This window comes from Gekko japonicus, unplaced genomic scaffold, assembly GCF_001447785.1.
Source record: "Gekko japonicus isolate JY-2015 unplaced genomic scaffold, Gekko_japonicus_V1.1 scaffold2546, whole genome shotgun sequence".
NCBI lineage: Eukaryota > Metazoa > Chordata > Lepidosauria > Squamata > Gekkonidae > Gekko > Gekko japonicus.
This window is the reverse complement of record NW_015175443.1, coordinates 60,680-72,149: the sequence shown is the minus strand read 5'-3', so window position 1 is coordinate 72,149 and position 11,470 is coordinate 60,680.

Genomic DNA, 11,470 nt, shown 5'->3' with positions numbered 1-11,470 from the left:
TTTTCACACAAGCTGAAAAATGCACTTTCAATACACTTTGCAATTGGATTTTACTGCGTGAAATGGCGACATACACATGCGACCAGTCTCCAAAGCGGATTGAAAGCGCATTGTCCAGCGTGTGTGAAAGCACTTTCCATCTTTGAAGATGATATTTTATCTATGTAAGTTTTTTTAGTAACTTAAGTTTTTAGAAAGAACAGGATCATACTCCTAGCCTAAATTCATAATTTCATTGTTGATGCTTGTGTTCCCTTGGAGCATTGTTCTTGCCTTGGGTTGTCATTGTAAAGTCTAAATTCCTTAATGTGCTTTTATCAATCTTCTCTCTAAATAAATATATCTAGAACTGAGACTTCAAAGATAATAAGAAAATAAATGTAGGCTCCTCTTCAAGCATTTCTGTAGTGTGCTGTAAGCAGGGGTCATTTCGTAGAAAAAGAGGTGCAGGAGCTCATTAGCATAATTTATTAGCATAACTTATTTGCATATGCAACACCCCCTGACATCACCGGAAGTGTGTCAGAAGGCAACACCCACCGCTCAGGCTCCACTGGACTGTTTTGGATTGCTAGCTATTGGGGGGGTGGGGGAACATGCAGATCTGTCCTTGCAGAAAAGGGAGAGCTTGTACCTGAATAAAACTTGGTCTTAAAGGTGCCACTGGACTGTTTTGGACCGGAGGTGGGGGGGGGGGCTTCTGCAACTTACCTGGCTGCTTCTTGCTCTGACTGAGGGCTGCTGGGAGCAGGGGTGGGGCTTGTTGCATGCACCCGCCCCCTGGGCTCTTTACTGCTGGAACTCCGCTCCTGTGCACTCCTGCAGGAAATGACCCCTGGCTGATGGTACATGGAGATTACAACTGAGCTCCAGATGGTACATGGAGATTACAACTGAGCTCCAGGAGACAGAGATCAGGTCACCTGGAGAAAATGGCTGCTTTAGAACATAGATTCGATGGAGTTATACACCATTAAAGCCCTTCCCCTCCCCAAACTCTGCCCACCTCAGCCTCCACCCCTAAAATCTCCTGGTATTTCCCAACCTGGAGCTGTAATTGATCTCGTTTAACAAGACAAGAAGCTAGAACTGTGCAGATCATTGGGTGGGATGTGTGGAGAGAATGAATCCACTACCATTGCACCCCACCCCAGTTCATGTTTTCCTCTTTTCTTTAAATGGCATTGCATGTGCAGTACCGACCCATCCCAAGTAGGGACAGTTGTGCCTCCAACTCCCATTTGCACATACAATATTTCATCAAGCCATAGAAGTATCTTTTGCTGGATTAATTGCATTGGGCCATGCATGTATTTGAAATTCACAGTAAATTCAGTAGGATTAGAGGAAATTCTCTCTTCACACTGCCATCCTAAATGCAAGTTACACCCTTCTGAGTCCATTGAAGTCAATGAACCAAGGGTGTAACTATGCTTAGTATGGCAAAATCCGTGATCACAAATCTCATATACGTATTTATAAAGAATATGTATTATATTATTTCAAAACATCAGATCTAACAATCTTTATTTCATGTGAAAATATTGTTGCTCTTTAGTTCTTAATTTCCTTATGTAAATTGATTTGTTCATGTATTTTACAAGGGACACAATAAGAAAGAAAAAAATTCATTTGTATAAACCTCTCTGCCTTAAATAACTAGTTTCCAAACTGTGTATTTTAAAAATTATTGAATGTAATTCATTAACAAGAAGTTAACATGGAAATTGAATGCAATTTCAATTGTTTATCTTCGTTATAACCCTCAGGATGCTTAAATAGATGGAAGGTCTGAGCAAGATTTTTTATTGACAGTATTTTAGTGACAGATTAGATAAACCTCAACATTAAAAATATATTTTCCATTAATAAACAACTAAGCATCAAGCAGAAAACATCCCTATAAAGTCAAAGGCCAATCGTTTGTTAGTTTTAGTAAGGAATTGAACTAAGTTTTTAAAGATGTCAAATTCCTGTTAACACAGTCCTTATTATTTAGATGGTCCATGAAACACACACACAAAACATTTATACCCTGCCTTTCTCCCCAGTAGAGACCCTCCCACACAGCAATCCTGTGGGACATTTTAGGCTGAGAGTGTGTAACTGGCCCAAGGTCTCCCAGCAAGCTTCAATGAGAGATTCGAACCTGGGTCTCACAGATCCTAGTCCAACGTCTTACAATAAATGGAAATTCAAATTGAATGAACTGTGACAGAGAGCATGGTTAGAAGATTGGTGTAAAAATCCTTGCATAATTGTCATTCCAATCCTAAGAACACTGGTTAGACCTGCTTACTTGAATTCAGTGTGGCAAAGAGAATTTTCATTATATGGATACATATAAATTATTATAACTTTTAAATATTTAAGAATAGAGATGTAAAGTTTCTCGAAATGTATGCCTGTTTAATAGTATGTTATCATTAAATAAATTACAGCATGTCCTGCCATTACAAGTCTTCCTCAGGTCTTGCAAACTAAAGGCCATGGCTTCCATTATTCAGTCAATTCATCTCATGTTAGGTGTTCCTTTTATCCCACTGCCTTCAACTTTTCCTAGTATTGCCTTTTCTAGTGAGTCCTGTCTTCTGATGATGTGATGGCCCCTGTTTAGTACTATTGCCCCTGTTTAGTCATTTTAACTTCTAGTGACAATTCAGGCTTGATTTGATCTAGAGCCCACTTATTTATCCTTTTGGTGGTCCACAGTATCCATAAAACTTGTATCCAACACCACAATTCATAGCTAGCGCTCCAACTTTTTACTTTTGGTTGATGAGCCAAGGAATAATTGTTTTTGAACAATTTCAATTTTTTCATAGTCAGTCTTAAAGCTGTGTAATTTCTCAGTAGTCATTAGTTTTGCCTTCTTGATGTTTAGCTGTAATCCTACTTTGGCACTTTCTCCTTTAACCTTCATCAGTAGTAGTTTCAAATCATTGCTGTTTTCTGCCAATAACATGGTGTAACCTGCATATCTCAAATTGTTGATTTTCCTTCCACCAATTTTTATTCCACTTTCATCTAAATCTAATCTAGTTTGCCATATGATATGTTCTGCATTTCAACTGAATAGATATGGACATAATATAATCTCTGTTTGACACCTTTGTCAATTGGAAACCAGTCTGTTCCTCCATATTCTGACCTGACAGTAGCCTCCTGTCCAAAGTACAGGTTGTACATCAGAACAATCAGATATTGTGCAACCACCATTAAAAAAATCCATAGTTTTTCATGATCCACCCAGCTGAAAGCTTTGCTATAATCTATAAAACACACTGAACTTATTATTTTATTATTATTATTATTTAAAACATTTATTAATTGCCTTTCTCACAATATAAATATTGATATCTTTGTTATCAGGCTGTCATGCATTAAAGAGATCCAGTTTTTACATTGACTTCCCAGATAGAAGTGTTCCACTACCTTGTTCGGCCATCCCCATTCAACTCTGTCAAACACCTTTTCAACACCTAGAAATGGCAGTGTAATTTTTTTAATTTTATCTTCTGTCCAAAGAATTTAGTTGGTCTTGCATTTCTGCTGTAAAGGCATTCATAGCAGCTAACAACAATAATCCCAACAATTCTATAAAAACGCAGAACCAAACACAGTTAAAAACAAATGTGACAATCCAGCAACATAATAGGAATACTAAAAGCAATGATTACTCATAACTCATTACCCTTGGAGCTGGTTCTTCAACATCTGTAGGCCTGTGGAGTGTGAATTGCATGATTCAGAATGTAGGATGCATTTTATGTGTCAGAATAAGTATACAGTCTGTGATTAACCCAAGTATTCCTGCTCTGCTGGAATTGTGTGGATAAACAAGGGATACATTTTACACAGGACAATTGCTGAATTCAGACGTTGTTATGCCAGCATTCTTGAGAGAATTCAAAGGGAGATTCTGGCCTGAAAGGGCTGAATTGGAATGTGTGAAAAGTTTTACATTATCTCTCCTCAGGACTGAACAGAGACTTGGAATTTTTATCCCCCCTGTAGTCATTATCACACTGGTTATTGGTTTCTGGATTTTTCTTGGTCAGATATGAATTTTACATAATTACATTTAAATCTATGCTTCCTGCATGTAATGGACCCTTGTTCTGAAGAAGTGGGCTACAATCCATGAAGGTTTATGCTGGAACGAAACTTCATTAGTCTTTGAGGTGCTGCAAGACTCCTTTTTATTTATCACACTGTGTTCATCCTGCATTACTGTATCCCAAAAATCTAACCCAGCATCATTATTGCTACCATTCTTTTATGCACAAAGAAGACATTGAGAGTCTGATTCAAAAGTTGGGCAAGGGAGGAACTCCTAATAATAAAATCAGAGGAAGAAGATAACACTGGGACATCAAAACCTGTGCATCTCCCTATGACAAAGTATAAATGGAATAAGTCTGACGTTAGAAACCAGAATAATCAAAAACTAGTGGGAGGACATTTTAACCTTCCAGGACATTCAGTTGCTGATTTAAGAGTAGCAGTTCTCTTACAAAGGAATTTCAAAGGGAGATTACTGATTCATCAGATTCTGATGAAGTATGCACGCACACGAAAGCTTGTACCCAGAATTAAACTTTGTTGGTCTCAAAGGTGCCACTGACTCAAACTTTGTTCTGTTGCTTCAGACGAACATGGCTACCCACCTGAATATATTCTAATATGGAGATTGTATAAGCTATTCTTCTGAAGAGAGAGCATGCCATCATGTGAAAGATGATATAGATGCTGGTTTTACCTGCACCAAATGAACTACATATTGAATGATGTTGTGGTTCATTAGAAGGTGATGATAATTATTGTCCACTGGCCACACTGAAGCAAACAGGCAGTATGAAGGGAAAAAGCAACCTGACAAAAAAGCAAGTACAATGGAGAGCCTTCCATTGGTACAAAGAGCCTTCTTCCAGTACAGGCAGAAGATGAAGAGAAGAGGAGTTGGCTTTATACCCTGCCCTTCACTACCCAAAAGGAGTCTTGGAGTGGCTTGTAATCGCCTTCCCTTCCTCTCCCCACAACAGACACCTTGTGAGGTAGATGGAGCTGAAAGAGCTTGGAGAGAACTGTGACTGACCCAAGGTCATCCAGCTGGCTGCATGTGGAGGAGTGGGGAATCAAAGGTCCCCTTAAAGTCTTGATAACAGGATACATTATAAAAATGTTTGATGGAATAAAAATATTTTGGTACATAAAATATTGTAAGTTTTTGCACCAGGCAAGTCTCTGTGGGGTGGGAGTGCCAAAGTCTGGATTCCACAGCAATGTCAGCATTCTTAGCCATTGTCATTAAGGGCATGGATGAACAAACATCAGAGAGTTGCAGAGATGGCAGAATGACTGGATACATTCATAGACAACCTTTTGATAATTACACAAAGTCTAGATGTAGCATGACCATGATTATCGACAACTTCATTTATAGTATTGTAACTTGTTTGATATTTCTTATCGTTGCATGTTATTGATTTGATGTTTGTTATATAATATATTTTTTTAAAACAACAACACAGCGTGAACTGTGACAATGATCTAGCAGTCAGGTTTACTGGAGAAAATGGTCCTTCAGATAGCTGGCTGCAGACTGTGTTTGGCTTGAGATAATAAACATTTCTTGAAATTGTGCTTGGAAGTAAAGTGGCAGTCACTATAGATGATCCCTTTAGCTTGTGCTTGCCAGATGTCAGGTAGCCCTGTCATAGATCTGGAATGTGGTGGGGTGCGCCTCCTCCTCTTTCCCAGCTCATCCCTGTCCAGCTACTGTGTGCTATTTGTAGCTTGACCTTGTTGATGTTCCCAGCTGCAATTAACTCGTCTGGGAATGCTAACGGCTTTTACGCTTTGCCGCTCGCTTGCTAGCTTCAGCCCGCGCGCACAAATAATATCCATTGGCTTCAGCTCATGGGGGGGGAGTTTGATTCCACTATAAGTCAGGGGCCATTATACTGTTGGGTATTCCTGACACAAGCTGTATACTCGTTCTTTAGTACTGGACTACCAATAAACACTGATCTTCTAAAAGAAGCCTTGTGTGGTGTTCCCTGACTAAGGAGCCTGACACCAGCACCCATGCAACTGTATTTTAAATCAGTTGAAGTTTCTGTACAGTCTTCAGAAGGCAGCCCCATGTACAGTGGATTGCAGTAGTCCTACCTATATGGATAACTGTGACCAAGCTTTGCGTCTCAAGGAAGGGTCGCAGCAGGTATACCAACCAGAGCTGATTAAGCTTGCTGTTGTTTATTTAGTGTACATTTATCCTACCATTCCTCTAAAGAGCTCAGTGTGGCCTGCATGGCTCTCCCACTGTCCATATTCTCCTCAAAACAACCTTGTGAGGTAGGTTATATTGAGTGAGAGTGACTGGTCCAAATAAGTTTCATGGTGAACAGGGATTTGAACCTGTGTCTCCCCAAGCCTAGTCCAGCAATCTATGACACCACACTGGCTACATGACAAGAGATCTACACCTCTATCTGGCTCTGGATCAAATAGTTTCCCAAAGCTGTGAACCTGTTCTTTAAAGTGGAGTGCAATCCTATTGAGAACAGACTGATGTGACAAAAATCATCACTTTAAACAGAATTTGAGGGTGACATTGTTGTATATTTAAAGAACATTGGTCAGTCAAGCACTCATTTATTGGTGCTTATTAAATTATATGGAAGCATTTTGGTACATAAGGTTAACAAAGAGAAAATTGAGGTAATTGGACAATATAAATTAGTAAGATCTGCTAATACCACCAGCCTAAACTTCCTGAATCTCTCAAATCTGGGTTGAGACGAGACTTATCTTTAAATATGGCCCTGGCTTGGATGGCCCAGGTTAGCCTGATCATGTCAGATCTCAGAAGCTAAACAGGGTCGTCCCTGGTTAGTATTTAGATGGGAGGTTGCCAAGGAAGTCTCAGGGTTGCTATGCAGAGGCAGTCAATGGCAAACAACCTCTGAACATCTCATGCCTTGAAAATCCTATGAGGTCACCATAAGTCAGTTGCGACTTGACAGCACTTTCCACCACCACCACCACCACCACCACCAAGATCTGTTAATAAAGCCAATTTTCTGCATCAACAACCCATCCAGTAAGATAGCCAAGGGTCTCTTTACCAAAAGATAATGAGTTGGATCAAATAATACTGTGAAAAGAGTTCCCATCTCCCCTCTGGCCTACTATGCTGCCAAAACAATGCCTCCAGGGACAGAGGGACACCCCCAGAAATAGTCTCCCATGAAGAAAAAGAAGATTTATACCCCACCCTTCACTTGAAGTCTCAGAGTGGCTTACAATCTCCTTCCCTTCCTCTCCCCACAACAGACACCCTGTGAGGTAGCTGGGGCTGAGAGAGCTCTGAGAGAACTCTTGAGAGAACAGCTCTGAGAGAACTGTGACTGAATCCAAGGTCACCCAGGTGGCTGCATGTGGAGGAGTGGGGAATCAAATCTGGGTCTCCAGATTAGAGTCCGCTGCTCCTAACCACGGCACCAAACTGTAATGGGTCTGCAGTGGGAGAGAGTAATCAGCAAAAAATTAGGTTTAGATTTAATTCAGTAATCTTTATGAGCACAACTTTGAAGCAGTAATGGGGAAAAAGCAAAAGCAATGCAATTATGTGATGAGCTTTAAAATTCTATTTTTTTCACCATAATAATACAATTCCGTGTCCATATTGCCAAGCTGATATGCTACCTATCTAATTTTTCATAAAACTTATGTAAGCCGCCCCGAGCTGAATACTGGATGGGGCGGGATACAAATCCCAAATAAATAAAAATAAATAAATAAATCTAATTCTAAACATGGTGCCCAGTGTGCCGATCAAAACATATGCACAGTGGTGCCAGGGTTGAGCAGGGCAATGGTTCTACAAACTTAGTGAAACCTCTAGGTTTGCACAAAAACTCCTAAATTAATATATTTTTTAAAAGTCCCCCCCAAAAAGAAGTGATGTGTTTGTAAGCACAGACAAAAGAACTCAAGCAAAATGAGACCTACAGTTTTCTCCTGTTTTATCTTGGATGCCTATTTTGTTTTGCCAGCATTTTGTAATTTCTTAATAAATGGGGCAAAGCCCATATCGAGGCACAACACTGCCTCGTGAGATTTCAGTGGCAACCTGGCTAGAGGTGGCTTGAAGCAGAAAGTGAGCAGCAGGCACTTTCCTCTTCAGACCTCCCCCCCATCTGCTGGCGGTGGGCTTGTAGAAGAAAACTCAGGAGGGAAGCTTGGAAAAGAAAGTGTTGCCATCCATGCACGCTTTCCATCCCAGGCTGCGACTTATCACAGAGGCCCCCCCAAAGATTAGTAGATTTCCCCTTCCGTGTTGGGACCTGATTAGATCTTAAGTGAATGGCAGAAGATGACTACTAACGTCACAAAGGCTTAAAAAAAAGAGTGACTTTAAAAGGCAGGGCTGAGAGACATGGGGCAGTGGAAGATTTTCACGCAGCTAGCCTGGCTTGCATTTTAGATTGGTGATGAAATAAAGGCAGTCTTTCGCTTGTGTTTTGAAATAGCCACTGGATGTCAATTTATTGAATGGAAAATCGTGAAGATTTACAAATGAAGGTTTGGCATTTACTGGTACTGTCAGTAAAACAAAGTGGATTTCTTTCACACGTGGTGCCTTTATAGCAAAACTGAAGCAATTCTACTTCTCAAAATACTATGGGACTTAGTCCCAGGAAAGTGTTCTTAGGATTGCAGTCTGTAACTTCAGGAAGGCATATTGAATATTGATGTATCTTTAGACCCTAAAATTTACCTGCTCGGTGATATTAATGATACACTTAAGAAATGTTATGATTTTGTATTGTGCTTAGTTGTTGTGGCAAGATTAGTGTAGATGCAGGTAACCCCTTTAATACAAGTATGGTTCTCAAAGGAACAGGTAAACATAGTTAAATTAACAGAACACCATAAATCTAATGCAGAATATGTACAGTTGAGAAGTTTGGTCCCCAATAGTGCCATTTATTTGATTTCTGTTGTTTTTTATTCTAAGTTGATGTGCATCAATTTGTGAATTTATATACTTATATGGTTATGGTTTTTGAAAGTACTGATACATTAGTAACTGTATATAACACAAAAAGAAGAGAAAGTAAAGTTTTTGATCTTAAATATTAAAGAACAGTGTTTGTATGGTTGGGAGGAGCAGCTTAGTTAAAAAAAGGAAAAGCTGTATTATTGATGATTTACATCTGATTTACTGGATAGGATTCAGTCTGAGCCAAATAAATGTACTGTGCACAAATAGAATGTATATATTAAATATAACTTGTAACTCATCCAAGATAATATGGAAGCTTGCATAAATGGGAGATCAATGTTATCTATCTGTCTACCTATCTATGTAGCTGTCTACATGTCTGTCTATTTAGCCAATAGAGACCCAAAGTGACTTACAACATCATTCTCCTCTTCACCTTTTTATCCTCACAACAACAATCCCGTGAGATAGGTTAGGCTGAGAGCGAATGATTGGCCTAAAGTGACCCAATAAGCTTCAGTGGGGATTTGAAACTGGGTCTGCTAGACCCTAGTCTAACTCTTTAACCATACATCAAATAGTATAGGCTGACCAGATGGAGGCAGTCCAAGGGGCTAATTAAAACTAACATTGGCCTTTGTGTGCAGTTTGCAATATTCTACTCTTCTTGTCTGATTGTCATCAACAGTTGATGTGGACTTTATAGTAAACACAGCTGTAGGTCAGACAAGAAAGCGAACAACCGTGATGTTATAATTATGCAGCTTCCCAAAAAGCACCAGTAGAATGCTGCAGGTTTTTTCTTGCTAGCACTACAAGCCTTATATTCTACTCAAAGTCTCATCAATATTACACTGGAATAAACATACTTTCGACAGCTCTGTCATTTTTATTACAGAGAACAACAATAGACACTTACTAGCTTCTATCAGTGTTTGATGACCAGTGATCACCAATAAGGGGTATTGTCCAAGCTTACCACCACCTCTTGCTGCCCCCTGCCCTCACTTAGAATGTAGCAATGATATCATCAATATATAAAGAAGAAAAATATTAAATTTTGCTGATCCCTGCAAACCAATATTATTACTAAGCTAGGGCTGTACAAGCTTTGCCACTGTCCTGCTAAGAACTCCTTTTTACTGAAAAGTGGCTATCTATGTATATACCCTGAAAGAGGCAGTGAAAGCCAGACTATGTGACGGCAGTGTCTCCGAAGCAATGGCAGAGATATGACTGTGGGCAGAAATTATTGAGTTTCTGGATGGAGGACAAGGATCTGGAGGTCTCACTAGACTTTAGGCCAGGATTTGTATGACCTGCATTGGCCTATTTAAAACTAACCAGGAACATTAAGCCAGAGAGGACACACCTGGAGGTAAAGCTGCAAAGTGACAGCACATCGGGGGGGGGGGGCAGGGATGACAAGAATGCCATTTAGAAAGGGGTCCAGATGCTTAAAGGTAAAGGTAAAAGTTCCCTTGCGCGAAAGCCAGTCAAATCCGACTCTAGGGTTGCGGTGCTCATCTCTGTTTCAAAGCCGAAGAGCCAGCGCTGTCCGAAGATGTTTCCGTGGTCATGTGGCCGGCATGACTAAACACCAAGGTGCATGGAACGCTGTTACCTTCCCACCGAAGTGGTACCTATTTATCTACTTGCAATTTCTTGCTTTCGAACTGCTAGGTTGGCAGGAGCTGGAACTAGAGACGGGAGCTCACTCCGTCTTGCTGCACCCGGGTCTCGAACTGCTGAATTACTGACCTTCTGCAGCCTGCAGTTCAGCATCTTAACCACTTGAGCCACCGCAGCTCCGCTTACATGCTTACATGAACATTAACAATTCTGTCCACATTATTTGTTAACTACAGTGCTCTGTCTCCAAATCCTGAATATTTAACAGTGTTTGTACTGACATCAATTTACATCATGACCACTGAGTTAAATGATAAGATGTCAGAACATCACTAGATGTCACATCACATGCAACATTTTCCCAGAGAGTTAGTTCACGTATCCAGATTCAAGTTGTCAAGTGAACAATAGCCAGTGTTGCACATGGGTGATGCTCCCCATGAGAAAAACCAGTGGGTGTTAAGAACTTCACTTGCAAACCAGAGTTTATAATATCAAATGGATAAGCAAAAGGTTATAAGAAACTGGTTAGTAAAATGTGGACAGTTTGATCTTCAGTTTCAAAATTCAGTCACAAGGGGTCACTGCAGCCTAAGAAAATATTTAAGGAAGACCGAAAACCCAGAGCTCCTCCCTGAAAATTCTGCCTGTCACCATCTCAAGAGGGATCACGGATACGGAATACAACTCTCCTGGAATCTATTCAAAGGATTTAATAAATACCATTTCAGAGGAGATCACTGGATTCTTTACTCCTTTAAAGAAAGGGATTGATACATATATTTTAAAAAGGACTCTGGTGGCTTTGATGTGTGAGTTGGC